Source organism: Athene cunicularia (assembly GCF_003259725.1).
Source record: "Athene cunicularia isolate RWA chromosome 2 unlocalized genomic scaffold, athCun1 chr2_part1, whole genome shotgun sequence".
Classification (NCBI taxonomy): domain Eukaryota; kingdom Metazoa; phylum Chordata; class Aves; order Strigiformes; family Strigidae; genus Athene; species Athene cunicularia.
In genome coordinates this window covers 7,018,484-7,033,641 of record NW_020799095.1, presented here as the reverse complement: position 1 = coordinate 7,033,641, position 15,158 = coordinate 7,018,484, and the positions used below count along the sequence as shown (strand labels likewise).

Genomic DNA, 15,158 nt, shown 5'->3' with positions numbered 1-15,158 from the left:
TCTGGCCTTACATAGCCATAACAAAATTATTTGACCTTGGTTTTTACTGATGTGTTGAATTCCTATGTAGAATCTGGTTCCAGCGAGCATTATTTACTAGCAACTTCTCATTGCTTTCTCATGGCTGCCAAATCCATTTCAAATGGAAATACTTAAATTGGAAGAATGTGTTTGTTCACCTTAAGCTTCATCAAATGTGGTGTTAAACATCTAGAGCCATATTCTTGCTCCTGTCTTTTTTGGGGGACCTTCTACCTAGGATGAGCACCTGCTTTTCTTTCAGGGTATTTGAATATTTATCTGACCAGAATGCCTGGCTGAAAAAGAGTACATGCACTTGAATTGCATCCTAAAAACAAGTGTTAATTAAATGTAACAGAGAAAAGCTACCAGTGTCCTTCAGCTTTAAAACCTTGCCTGACAAAGTTTACTAAACTTTAAGAAGCTGTAGCAGTGATAATCAATGCCGCCTTCTGTGAAACCAGCATCTTTCCAAACTAGTGAAGCCAGGCAATAGGGCTAGAACCTACAATCCTTCTCTCCTTCCTTTTTCTTATTCTTCAGAAGATCATTTCTGGTCTTTCCATCACTATGTAAAGCTGGAGAGTACCCCTTTTAATAGCTACTGGGACACACAGTGGTCAGAAAGACAGATGAAGTATCAACAGGGAATATGTCATTTCGTGACAGCTAATGGTCTGATAATCATGGCACGTGAGGTCCTCTGACTCCTTTATGATGAATCTGTGCAGTGCAGCAGCTGTTAGCACACCTAAGAGCATGGTAGAAAGACTTGATATTCTGCTGGAATCTGGACAATCTGCTTGTGTGTCCGAGTTGGATTTACTTTTCATAGAAAGGAGTTTGAAAGATTAGCAGAAGTTTTAAAAGTCTTGGCTGCAGTCATTTGGCAAGTTTTGGAATATCGATCAACTCTGACTCTTGACAAGAGTCCTCAAAAATTTGGTGAAGGTCACCAATATCACGAAGTCTTTCTTCTGCGAAGAGCATCATTGTGAAGATTGACCCTTATGCTTTCAGCAATACTCAGAGAAATTGCAATTCTGAAAATGTCATTTTTCTTGACGCAAAGTGCTTTTTCAAAAAGCATTGATTTCTCCTCTTGGTGCTAAAATATTTTAGGTTTCCCCAAAGAGCTTCCAGTAGTTGTATTAGTTAGTGTATAGTGTTGTGTTTTAGATTTAGTATGAGACTGTTATGACAGATGGAGCCCAAAGTCATGGACTGAATGAAATCAATGGACATTTTATGGGGCTGGCCCATAGACTAAGGGAACGATATCTGCGTGTATATATCAAAAGACAGGAAAGGTGATGGTGATTAGATGGGATGTATTGGAAAGTGAGAGACCTGGGCATGATGTCACTACCATTCTGACATCTTAGATCTGTGATCACATTCATTGCTACATATTTGCTTTTGAGTTATCTAAAAAAATGCTAATTAATTTTACATTCTTTTGCAGACAAATGTAAACCAGAGGCTTTTTGTGAATGTCACAGGCCCTGTTTACTAAGGGCAGATGTGGATGCTACATTCGTTCCAGATAGATCACAGAAAATGGGTGGTGCTGGATTTGAGCAAGTCAATGACTTCATGAGCAAAGCAGTCACTGCATTCAACATTTCCTTGGGTCCAAAACCATCTGTTGTAGGGGATAAAATAGCTGTGGTGAACCATGCTCTATCAGTTTTCAAAGCAGACATAGGGAAGAGGCTAGTAAAGAAAGCAACTTTGTTATCTACTGGAGTAAGAGACCTAATGAGAAGATGTTAAAAAATCTCTTCAACAGCTAAATGGAGAGACTGCTGTCAGCTGTGCCAGACAATGGACAATTGCTAACACTTGCTCAGGAACTCCCAATCCAAGAACACTCAACACTATCATCATTATATCTGCTGGAAAAATGAGTCAGTGGGACAAAGGAACATTAAAAGAAAATTTCCCTGAAAGGTAAGTGCCAAGGCTAGGCACTGCTTGTAGTTTCACTAGGAAAGTCTGATGACAGAAATGAACTGGAAGAGCTTGCAAGCGCTCCTCTGGAACAGCGTTATTTTTCAGCTTGGCAGAATCCACAAGCCTGATCTTGACTATGTAATGAGGTTTCTGAAGCCATTCATATGTTTCCTCAGGAGTAAGTTACCACATCATAGGTGTTTTGTTGTTTTTTTTTCTTTCCCCGTGAATTTTCAGCACTCTGCAAAACCACTGAATGGATAGGATTGGGGTGTACTCATGGATGTGAATTGCTGAGCAGGTTCACAGAGGTCTTCAGCCTCATTCTTTGGGTAAAATCAGGAATGATATCCATCCTCCTTCATTGCACGAGTCTTTACTTTGGCTAATGACATCTATAGAGCCTGTTGTTTGCCATCAGTTTCATGAAGTTTAACCAGGAATAACTGATAGAATGGATGTGGCCTTGATGCTGAAAGAAGTTCTGCTAAGATTGCCATTGCCATGGAGCACAGCTGATTTTTCTTTGCCTAGAAATGTCCCCAGTGTTGAGAAATAAATATTTGGTTATAAAAATGTTATTTTCAAAAGCACAAACACCACCAACTCTCTCATGCAGAGCACCCTCATCAACAGATTGTTTAAGGTTTTCCATGAGACCTGTGGTTTCTAATAGGATAGAAAATCCTCTGTGCAATTCTTTGAGCAACTTTGTTCTGATCATATATTGTACAGTCAGTGAGGAAAACATAGCTAGAGAGGAAAATCAGCCATCATCAGGGTTGTTTAAATACAGGCCAAGGGAGAATGCAAGCAGAAACTGAGTTCAGAATTAATTTTGTAACGCATATATGGAAATCCTGCTACACTGTTGGGAGTTTGAGGAAAAAATCCACTGTGGGGCTAAATGCTCTATATTGGAGTGAAATATTGACAAGTGCCCTACTCCCATTAAAGGTCAACTCCTACTGACCTTCAGTGGGATCTAGGTACTTCTGCCTCATGATCCAGCTTCAGAAGTTCAAGACCTAACTTTTTTGCTACTGTTTCTCAAATGAAAATGAGAACAGACTAATGATTGCCTGTATTCTCTACAAAGTGTGTTAAATTGTGAATACAGACCACATAAAAACATTGGATGCTATGCTATTCATTGACTTTGTTAGTGGCTTTTACCTAAAAAGTCAGAACAACTTACTAAATAAATAATACAGTATAGTATAAATATAATTCTCACAGTCATCTAAACTTATGTTTATTTAGGTCCTTCATGTTTTCACTGAAGTTAATTGTACTTTTTCCTATTGATGGGTGCAGAATCAGACCATCATAGCATTCATCTTCTTATATATAGTGTTTGTGATATGTGTATAAAATTAGTAAAGTCACTTGATTTCCAGCTATTCTTGGGTAAATGTTAAGCTTTGCCAAAATCTTCTAAATTCCACAATACTAATGAATTGTGTTACTGTCTTCTGAACAGGTGAAAACAACTCAACAGGTGAGAACTCAAGGCAAAGTGTAGCAGACTCTACTTTCAGAGCCAAAGACCTGTGTAAGTCCATTACATAATTATTTGAATATTGGGGGGTTAGTGGTGAGTAAGATTTGCTTTCAGAGCATTCTCCTCATTGGGTGTTTTCAACAAGTTTTTTGTTTGATTGGTGAAAAATCTGCTTGATTAGCAAAGATAAAGAGTGGAACTGGACCATAATAAACACATTAGAAATCAGCAGTATACTATGTTATGTTTTAAAACAACTCTAAAATTGTTGTACAAAATTAATTATATCCCTTGTATTATTTTTTGCATTTTGAACATACCTTTATGGTCACCTGAAACTGTACATTGTGCCCTTCTGCCATAATGTATGTTAATATTAAAATGCTACTCTTTGGTTACATGAGGGCTTAAATGGCATGAGAAAAGAGAAATCAGAACTGAGAAAATCAGTCACTGATGGCAGCCAGTTTTGTGACTCCTCCTGCCAAAGGCATTGGTTGGATCTGAAACTGAATCAAAGTGCAAAGGGCTCGCTTGCAATGCAGAGATCTGCGAGGGAACTGCCCAGTAGGGGACACACCGGGAAAATGCTGCTAAAGGACTGCGAGGCACATGAAGGCAGTATGAACTATGAAGATTCCAAGCCATTGTCTTCAGGGTTACTTCCCTGAAGCACAACTAAGAACAATGTGAAATTTCCTGAAATTTTCCTGATTTGCATTACTGCTGTAGAGAGCGTAAGAATCTCAGTTATGTAGGCAGGCACATTGTCAGCTTGTATCTACTTGTTAGAGCAGCTTTAGCATAAACCTGGGGAAGAATCTGAATTCTTGGATTAGAAAAAAATGCTGTTGATAATGAGAAAAAAACAAATATTTTTAAATCCTTTCCTCCTGTTCTTAGAATAAAATAGCTAGAGCAGCTGGTTGGGAGTTCTTATTTCTGTTTTATTATGTTTAGAAACATCATCCCTTACTTGCCGTCACCCTGTTCTGAGTTTTCTCCAGCAGCAGTTCACATATACATTAGCTTGGATCATGGCTGATAGTGGCAGTATCCTTGACTTGTAATAATCACCTTTGTTTCTTCTTCTCACTGATGTCTGTGTTTTCTTGAGAGTTATGTATACATTCCTCTGCACTTTTGTGCACTGTGCAAAAGTATTTCTACTTTTTTTTTTTTTTTTTTTTTTAATTATACGTAGATCAGTTTTAAATACTTTGTTTTCCAAGATAAGTGACTTTAACCAGTCAGGAAAGAGAACATTGTTCTGATTCCAAGCAAAAGTATGTCTTTTCTTGTTCTGTGTATAAAGAGGTAGCAGTTCTCTTAAATGGCATCTTTTAAGGTGGGAAAAGAACATGCCAGCTGAAAATTTGTTCTTTTTTTTTTCCCAGCCTATTAAATTGTAATTTCAACTTGTTTGTATTTCCGTTATAATTAGGCATTCAGTTCTGTCAACAGGCTTGAGCAATTTTCTCTAGAAATTCACTTCCCTTCTGATTTAGAAGGAGCTACCTGTCAATGTTTTATCACCACACATCCTGACTGTGTCCTGTGTTTACCTCTAGCTTTGAAACAGGAAAGATGTCTGCAGACCATGTCACCATAGAGGCTACTTCATTCACTCCTCCCTGGTACTCAAGAGGGTCACTGCAGCCTGACAGAAAATATACTTCTTTAAGAACAAGAGTTTGCACCAAGAAGAAACAAAACTGAAATTTGAAGTACAATTTTCAGAAATGTGAAGCTCTTCAGCTCAGCTGAAGACAGTGGGGACTGTGGGTGAAAGAAGAATCTGTATTTGAAAGAAAGAAACAAGAAGGGAAAACAGTAACATCATTACACCAACTAGCCCTACATGGATCCTAATTCATCCTTGCAATACCAAGTGGAAGGAAGGGGACTTCTCCGGCTGCTTCAAGCTTTTCATTTCACTACTTTTCTCCTTCTCTACCTGCAAGTGAATGATTCACATACATCTCTGTCCATTTTCTGACAGACCCCTCTCTAAGGGGACTGGAAAGCTTGATGCTTTCTGTACTCACGTGCTGTCTCTTCCCAGCTAGCTTTTTAAAGCAGTGAGTTGCATTTTGGTCTCTCTCATCTCCATGTTCTTTCTAAAATGTAAGTGAATACAAACTGAACCGCAGAGTAGATATCAGAATAGTCAGTAGATTCTTAGCTAAAAGGAGCAGACCTTGTTCTGGCAGAAGTCCTGCAAGTCATTCTTAAGTTTTTCTTGAATTTAGTTTCCTGAGAATGGGTTTGGGTTTTTTTCAAACAAATGTTAAATCATGCTTCATAGCTTTTTCCTGAATTCTCTCTAGCTTTCATGCCCTTCCCAAGATACAGGTACTATGTCATAAGAAGAAAATAGTCAGTACCATGAAGAGTCAAAATGGCTTTCCCATGAAATTTTCTGCTATTCATCATCCATTAAGAATGCATTAACAATGTTTGCTGAAATCATGATCTGATGATGGCTCTTTTAAAAACTGCTAGATGAGAAGTTATTTTTAGCAGTATCTACTATGAAAAATACAGAGATGAATGCAGAGAGAAACTTAGTCAGTGGGAGGCCAGAAGTCAGGGATTTCAGGTTCTTCAGAGAGAGATTTAGAGGGAGTGTATCAGACTATGAAAGATTAATTGCAGATGGAGTACATGGATTCTCCACTTTTCCTATCCTTAGCTTTTTCACTTTTCTTTTCCTCTTGCATTCTTAAGGGGGGAAATGGCTTGTGCTATGTTGTTACGGACCATAATGCTCCACAGTGATTCCCATCTATTTCCATCCTAGAGTCCTATAGCTGATTAAGTCTGTGGGCTCAATCAAGCATATGAGTTGGGAAGAGATGTCCTCAATGAAATACTTGCTGTCTTAAATACAAAGAACATGACAAAGATGGGGAGAAATAACTGAACAAATAAATTCTTGTGTCCATAAGGAGCTGTTTTAGTTTATTATACATTGCTTCTCAGATATCTGGGAAGGGGAAAGGAATGTGCCCCCCTTAAAAGGCACACATTAACCTAGACGACAGACAGAAGCAGTTCATGATTTCACTCTGGAAGTATACTACACTCCAAAGAGGTCTTTCTCTTCAATGTTTCAGAGAACAAGATCGCTAGAAAGATACTTGTTTCAAAATTACAGTACGTGTCTCTCATGCCTCAGAGATTTAAAAAATTTCCATTGCTTTCAGAAACCTGAAAATGTACTTGAGGTCTGATGGTAATATGTAGCCTCTGTACTGCACAGATGAGGCTGTTCAGTGCATCTGGGCTCTTTACTGGTGCTAACTGATTTGCAATTTGCATGAACTCTGTGTTTTATTTTTTCTGTTGCTATTAAGCTGCGTTGCAGGATTTCCATTTATCTCGATGGCTCTGCTATAACATGTATGTACTTCTTTATTAAAACATTCTGCACAAAAAGCATCCACAGAACAATTTATTGCAGATGAAAGTAACTGCAGAGTAAAAAATTCAGAACTTCAAAGTAAAAATTACATTTGGTATCTTTGTGAGATAGCATGTGTATATCCCCTTTGCAATTTACAGCATCATTCATGCCTCACAAAATGGAATTGTCCCTCAGAGGTTCAAGAATCTGCAAAATGTGAGGGTAGAGTGCAAGAAAAAAGAGTTTTCTTTATCTTCCAATAATCCTTGTGAGGAGCTGGGCTGTAATGGTGTTACAGAAAAATGATACAGAAAAAGAGATTTGTAAAGAGAGAAGACGCTTGTTGCATTTGAGTTATGTAATTTCAAGTAATCATAAAAGTGAAAAACATAATGACTGCTCAAAGGTTGCGCATTTTGTGAAGCTTTAGGCAATGATTTTGTTAAATTAACAGCTAGAAATAAGCATCTGTCCATAGCTCTTTATAGCTCCTTAATTATAATATGTCCAACACAGATTTTCATCTTCTTTTTATAGATAAAGCTAAAAATCTCAGGAAAATAAGGAGTCCATTCTGATATTGTTAAGATTGCCAACTACTTCACACATTACATTCTTTAATTTGGAAACATGCTGTACCCAATAAAAAGAGGAAGAATGGTTTTAAAATTCTGCTCCAAAACAAAAAAATATTTTAACTGTATCAGAATTGCCAGTAGAAATACCTTGGATATATCTTAGGTCTATAATAATGAGTTTCTTGCTGATCTAAGCTTCTCTTAAAAGTAAGTCACTGGACTTATTTTACAAAAGGAATCTACCCTTACCTTTATAAAAGAGATTCTTTTCCATGTTATTTCTGTAAAAGAAGAATTGGATCTGGGTATTCATAAAAGACTTGTTACTGTTAGAAACTGTGAGGTGAGTATGGGGGAATAAGGAAACAGTACACTATCCATTCTACTGTTCAAGAAGTCTTCTAAATAAAATAGAGAATGAGCACCACAACATTTGAAGAAATGCTTTCTCCAGTGAAGAGTTTTCTGCTTTTCTTCTCTGTTCATTTAAATGGAAAAGGGTAAAAAAATAGTTAATACTCTAATTGAAAACAGTTGCATCCTTGGCCAAGCTAGGAGGGAAAGGAGGAAAAGGCTGGAAAGTAGGGTTCTCCCATTCTGCTCTCTCCCATCACCCCAGCTGTCCTTGCTTCTGCCCATAAGCATATTCCCAGCATCTCTTCCTCTTCTCTTTCCTTGCTCTTTCACAGCACAGTTGAACACTGGAATCTATTTAATTTATAGTTCTACCAGTTCTTGTTCTTTCAAGCCCTTCTCTTTGCTCTATAACAGTCAAAGAAAATAATTCAGAAAAAAAATGATCATTTATAATAAGAAATTTGCATCTATTTTAACTATGTCACAAAACCCCCAAACCAACGGAACAAAAACTCACCAAGTACTTAAGAGAATGATTAATTCTTTGCCACAGCTGAAGTTAAGTTATTAAGTCCCTTTGCTCCTATCTTTGTGAAGAACGACACTGATTCTTGCTTCACATCTTAACATGTTGTCTTCTAGCACAGAAGCTCTTGAACTTTCATGGTGATGACTGCACTGTAAAACCTAAGGAATCTCTAAAAGGAAATGGAGGCATATAATCATCCATTGCCATGGTTGGGTATTTGCGATGTGTGTCCTGGATCTCACGGGTTGCAGCTGAGCTCACACTCTACTCTTCCTCTCAACAGGGCATTAAATTTGTCTCTAGCCTCTGTACTGCTGGTCGTCTTTGTAAAGTCTGCAGAAATTTCACACCTTTGAGACTTCTACCTGTCTGTCACATTTAGTTCAGGTTGGCCAACATGTTCACAATTCTACTGTGACAAGATAGATGGACAGACACTGTAACATTATTAACCTTATTTTCATTGGAAAAAAGGCAAAAAAGAACTGTAAAAAAAATATAATCAGTACACTCCACTCTCCCTTCTCAAAATGGCCAAATTTTCATTGTACATATGGAAAACTTTCTCTTTAAAACTAACCCAGGTCATCAGAATCTGAAGAATTTTACAGGCCATCATATTTTTAAACTAAAAAGAAAACCTGGATTGAAGCAGGAAAAGGATTTCTGGCTAATTTTTATTATCTAAATTATCTAATTATCTCTATCTAAACTGTCCAATAAAAGCTGGTCTGGAAATGTATTTCATAATTTATGTCATACTTTAATAAGCTTGTGGTTCTGGATTATTGCTGCACATCTGTAGGAGCAGTGCCAAGCAGCCCAGCACTGTCTTCTGTGTTGGTCACCTCATTACTCTAGCAGAAAAATAATGTGTGATAAGAAGCCTGGGGAGACATTAATGCAGATAAAAGAACAATGTCGCACGTAATTTTAAAGCAAAAAACCCCAGTTGTCATGGTCCTTCTGACCAGCTCACAACACATCCTTACATCCATGGGTTGTACATATATCTAATGCTGCTTATGCTTTAGGGTCTGAAGTTTGAGTCCTTTGTGCTTGCTGTGAAGGTAACCACAGCACCGCCTGTGATTATGTGATTTCCTGTGGCTGGTTTGTACTGACTGACTCACTCTAGTATAATTTCTTAGAACACATTCACTAAACACAATAGAGCATAAAATGCTCGTTTTTTCCAAACTATACAGAAAAACCAACAGGTGTCCTAGCACAGGCCTTCTTGTCATCTGATACACCGATATGCATGGACTTCTGTGGTATGTGTTACTTTTCCGTATGAGGAATGAAGTGTACTTGGGTCTGACGAAAAAGTGTCATTGAATGCCAGGGGCTTTTTCTTTCACTCAATCTTTTTAAGGCTTAAGACATAATGACCTTTTCCTGCTTCAGACTTAGATTAAAATTTTGGCTTGTACTAGTTAATACTAAGCTATACGTTAATACACAGCATGTTACCTTTTTATTGTGAGATGACGACTTACAAATTTTGAAAGTCAAGTGTTCTGTCTCCCTAGGCAATCCCCTTTTCATTCTGCCCTGTGTATTTCACTCAGCTGACATTCAGAAATAGATAATTTTCAAAATTTGCTTTTACAAACCATTCAGGAGAGTTTCCTGATTTTACACATTATCTTTATTCCTGTTTTCACTTCTACTCTTTTTTTTTTTCTTGTTGTTTTTTTTTTCTTTAATTTTCAGATACTAAGGCACTCTTGCAATTTTTGTTTGAGAAGTCATTCTTTTAAAACTGTGCACAAGCAAGATATCAGAAAGAAGGGGTTTTTAAATGTAGCTTGAAATAGATGTCTTTGCTTATGTATCACAAAATTGCAAGAAGTAGTAGTAAAAATATGTATGTCCAAACCTGGTTAGTAATAAACTCGGGGGAATGAAGAAGAGAAGACTGAACTACATTCTGGTGGCTGCTGCTGGCAATCAACCAGATAGTTAGGGCCTGACTTCCATTTCCATTCTTTTTCTCAGCATTCTGCCCTCTTTGGCACAAACACAGCTTTCACTGAGATTGCATAAACCATGTCAGAAGTGGACCCTCTATACCGCATCTCCCTGGAAGATCTGATATTTAGACAGAACTGCCAAGGTAAATCTCATCTTGAAGAGATTAGTGGGAAGCCCAAGCTCATATTTTTGATTAAAAATTTTGACATGCTGAAGACAATAGAAGATGATTGGGTCCTTGCCATCACCCCTCCTGAATATGGTAAGTTCTACAATTTACTGTAACTCATGTTGATCTGTCTATTTATGAATTCATTTCAGATTCAATGGTCAGTATTTTAATGAGGTAAACAACAAAATGTGTCTTGTTCTTTCAGTGCCACCTTTTCGCACAGTGTATACATGGATAAAATTCATTTCATTCGCAGTTCAGCCCATCTGACCCAGTTTCCTTCAAAGATGTACTATTTTCCATATGATCATCTGCAATGGTAACATCAGCCCTCCTTGATTTGGGGGTTGAGAGCAAAGTTATGTCTGTAACTCAGCTTGCTTGCATAATTCTCAATCCTTTGTGTCCCCTGTGATTTTTAGTCATACTCATCCTCTTCTTTCTTTCCATAAAAGCTTGAAATACACTTTCTTTGGCAGTATTTTTCTGTGTACCTAAGAATATTGGCTTCTTTCTTAATTATGCTAGCAAACTCGCTTGTTATAGAGTGTCTTCCCAACAGACTATACCTGGTCTCTCTTACTAAATCACTTCTAGGTAGTAACCGTGGAATGTGTTGTAACAATATTCCATTTCAGTTTCTTCTAGTCTCAGTCTCTGATTCTCTCCTTCAAAACCCAGCTTTTACAGATATGTGTAGATGATGGTTTTTATGTGTCATTATCTCCTTTGAAGCTGACCCTTTAAAGAAATCAGTGAGCAATGGACATCATGAGAAAACAGGCTTCATTTCAGTCATTACCCCCACCCTGCAATCTAGAGTATGTGTCAAAATTTTGTCAGCTGGAATAGAAGGGTCTCTTGCAAACCAACCAGCACAGCACAACCTCATCACAGTGGACTGGATGGAAACCAGTGACTTTTAACACTTTACTTTTCCCCCTTCTTGGTGGAGAAGAAAATCTGGACTATTATTTCCAGGGGTAGAAAAAGAACATTTGCTTCTGCTTTCAGAGCTGTTGCCAGCTTTACTTTACTTGCAGTGCTAATGGTTTTCCCTCTCTTCCAGAATTGAAGGCACTGGGCTGCCTCATGGCAGCTGGTCTAATTTTGGCAAGAAGTAAAGTACCTGAGCAGAGCTACCTCTTTGCTTTCTCTATGGTCAGGATATACTCCCCCATGGTAGTTTAAAGATGGAAGGCAAGGGGATTTGTGATCCTGGCTGGATTTTTAAAATCTCAGAATAGCCAGGTAATTCATAACAGTCTTGTTAACATTGAAACACTTCTGTTTTGCTGGAAGGCTGAATTCCATTCAGGAAGCTGTTTAAATAAAAATATAATTTTCTTGTCCACTGTACAGAAATCTGTGCACACAAATAATTTTATTTTTTCTTTTTTTTCCCCACAGGCCATCCCTGTTAGAAAATGCATGCTAGAGTTATTGCAAAATCACATCTTTAATTTTCAACATGCCATTTTTTATATAGCAGTTTTGTGATTAATAGCCCTTAATGGATTCTCTTTTTTTTGCTCTGAATTTATTTAATTATTTGTATGCAGGCAAACCTTTGGTGTTCACCGCAGCCCAAAGCAATGAGCTTCATCATTTAATTATATGTTTTATGAAATAATACCTTCTTTTGTACATGTTTATCTCATCTTTTATTTCATACTCTATAGTTCTCACATTATGAGAGCGAGCAAATAGTTATTGCCTATTCAGTTTTCCCTGTGTCATCACTTATTTGCAGATCTCTGTTATCTCTTTCTTTGGGTTTCTATTGTTCAGATGTAGACTCTTAGTCTAGTTAATTATTCTTTATATGGAAACCATTCTTTACCCATAATAGACTTTCTCTGTGCCTCCCATAGTTGTATTATATATATTTCATTATTAGGGGAAAGTACTGCATACATTATCCACAGAAAGATAGCACTATGTATTTGTTCATTGGTGTATTATCCTATTATTTCCCTGATAATTTCTAACATTCATTTTAACTTGTGGATCAATACCAAGCACGGAGTTCATATTTTTATAGGACTGTCTGTTATAACTCCAACATTTTTTTTCCCGAATGAGCCAGCAATATATGCTTGCAGCTCAGAAAGCCAACACTATCCTTGGCTGCACCAAGAGAGGTGTGACCAGCAGGTTGAGGGAGGGGATTCTCCCCCTCTACTCTACTCTTATGAGACCCCACCTGCAGTGCTGTGTTCAGCTGTGGAGCCTCCAGGATAAGAAGGACATGGACCAAATGGGTCCAGAGGAGGCCATGAAGATGATCAGGGACTGGAGCACCTCCGTTATGAGGACAGGCTGAGAGTGTTGGGGTAGTTCAGCCTGGAGAAGAGAAGGCTCCAGGGAGACCTTATAGTGGCCTTCCAGTACTTAAAGGGGCTACAGGAAAGATGGGGAGGGACTCTTTATTAGGGAGTGCAGGGATAGGATAAGGGGTTTTAAACTGAAAAAGAGTAGGTTTAGATATAAGGAAGAAAGCCTTTACCATGAAGGGTGGTGAGACCCTGTCACAGGTTTCCCAGAGAAGCTGTGGCTGCCCCCTCCCTGGCAGTGTTCAAGGCCAGGTTGGACAGGGCTTTGGGCAACCTGGGCTAGTGGAAGGTGTCACTGCCCATGGCAGGGGGCTGGAACTAGATGATCTTTAAGGTCCCTTCCAACCCAAATTATTCTGTGATTCATTCTATTATATGAACTGTTCAATTCCTGATGCCATTTAAAACGTATCACCCCTTAGATGAATATTTTTTACTTTTGGCAATTTACTACTACTTGAAACCTCTCCTATCAGCTTGGCAGATGTTTCAAGCAGGCAGATCTCTGGTACATCACCTACATGTACAGAAAAGGGACAGGATTCTAGCATAGGAACCTCGCTGAAAACCTCCATGGTGAGCCCAGATACAAAGTACTCATGTAATTATCTGCCATGGCTTTTTTTTCTTTGAAATCTTCTTTTGCACATTCATCAATTATTTGCCATACAGACTGTCAGATTCTCATTCCTGATATATTTGAAAAGGGTTTGTTATTTGGTTTTATGTTTTACAAACTTTTCTTCCTTAGAATATATTTTGCCTTGCTTTATTGTATTTTTATAGATGGTTGAAATGTTAAGGCTTGGACAACTGGCCCAAGCCAGAGTTGACCTATAGATGAATCCTGTATATTTTATAACTGAAAACCATTGTGCTAGTAGGTATCGTACTAGGTTATAACAAACCACCTATGCTGATGTAAAAAGTGCCAAAATGTTGAAATATTGAAGCCAGAACAACAGGCCCTGAGCCAAAGGTGTTAACTTGGTATGTAATCATTAAAGAAATATGTATGCTCACTAGTGAAAGATGCAGCTTAGACAGAATATAATCAGTAGTGAGGATGAAATGCTGAGAGAATGTATCCAGCTTTACTTTCTCAGCCCTGTTCAAGGCTGAGGACCCAAGTGTTCAGCCTTGTTAGAAACTCCTTGGTCTCCCCACCTGAGCTCTGGCCACACTTTGGGTGGAACCCAACAGGAGAATGAAACCAGATATTTCCTGCTCAAAACAAAGGTGCCAGCTATTCTGGCCTGTCGATCTCTGGTATATAAGGCTGAGCCCCTTTGCAGCGACTTTGGCAGCCTCACCTATGGGTGGAAGCACCGCGTAGGATTTCCCCCTTGCCGGGACAAGCTCTCCAAACCCTCGCTGTAACCGGGGCTGCCCAGTCACTGCAGGGCTGGGTGTCGGTAACGTGGTGACGGATCTATACAAGTGGAGATGGATCTTTCTTAATCACGATTCTCTCTCTCATGTAGTAATGATGTGATGCATTACTCTGTATTTCCCCATTTGTTTGCTTTAAGTACATTATTCTGTTTTTTCTTACTGCATGTTTCCTGTTACATTATTTGGTTATCACTAGTAAAATACGCCTACTCTTTTCACTCTGGTGTCTGAGTTTAATTGGTATCCTTAATCAGCAAAACAATGGTTTACAAAGTTTACTGTAACTTATACTATTTGAAAGGTTTCTTTTCCCTCATAGTAGCCTTTATTATGCTGGTGTGAATGTGTTATCTCAAAATGTCATCTTTGTTTAAATGTCACATGTCAGTAAGATGTCATCATCACAGCAGTTAAATGGAGTCTTTCATTGCTAGGCTTTCACCTTTGCAGCCTCTGTAATTTCCTTTAGCACACCACAGATGGGATCATCTTTCTGGTAAGAAAATCTATGTCCTGGGACTCTATCCCTTCAGTCTCCTTTTGAGTTCTGCCAACTTCTGCTGCAGGCTTAATCTGAGGATACAAAGCTTTTATTGACATCAAACCAGAGGAAACATCACTGCAAATATCAGACTCTTTCAGATCCATTCTCCACTGCCCTGATCTTTCTTTTAAATATTCTGTCAAAACCTGTCTAATTTTATCTGTCAGCAATGTGATATCGTTTTAGTTTAAATGAAAACCATCTTTCCTGAAGAAGCTACAAAGTTTTCCCCCATACTTACTGAATCTCAGTTCTTCTTCTTTACACCATTCTCCCATCAAGATATCATCTCTTTCTGGCATTGTGCATGATTCTGGAAAACCATTTTGTAAAATATTATTGTGCTAGTCCTGGCCCTTTGCCACCTTTTCATAAAC

The 15,158-nt window shown here is 38.2% G+C and overlaps 1 pseudogene; it reads left to right on the top strand.

Moving 5' to 3' along the window:
* Window positions 1-8,547, top strand: part of LOC113476892 — a 51,800-nt pseudogene extending 43,253 nt beyond the window's left edge.
* The last annotated feature ends 6,611 nt before the right edge of the window (window positions 8,548-15,158 follow it).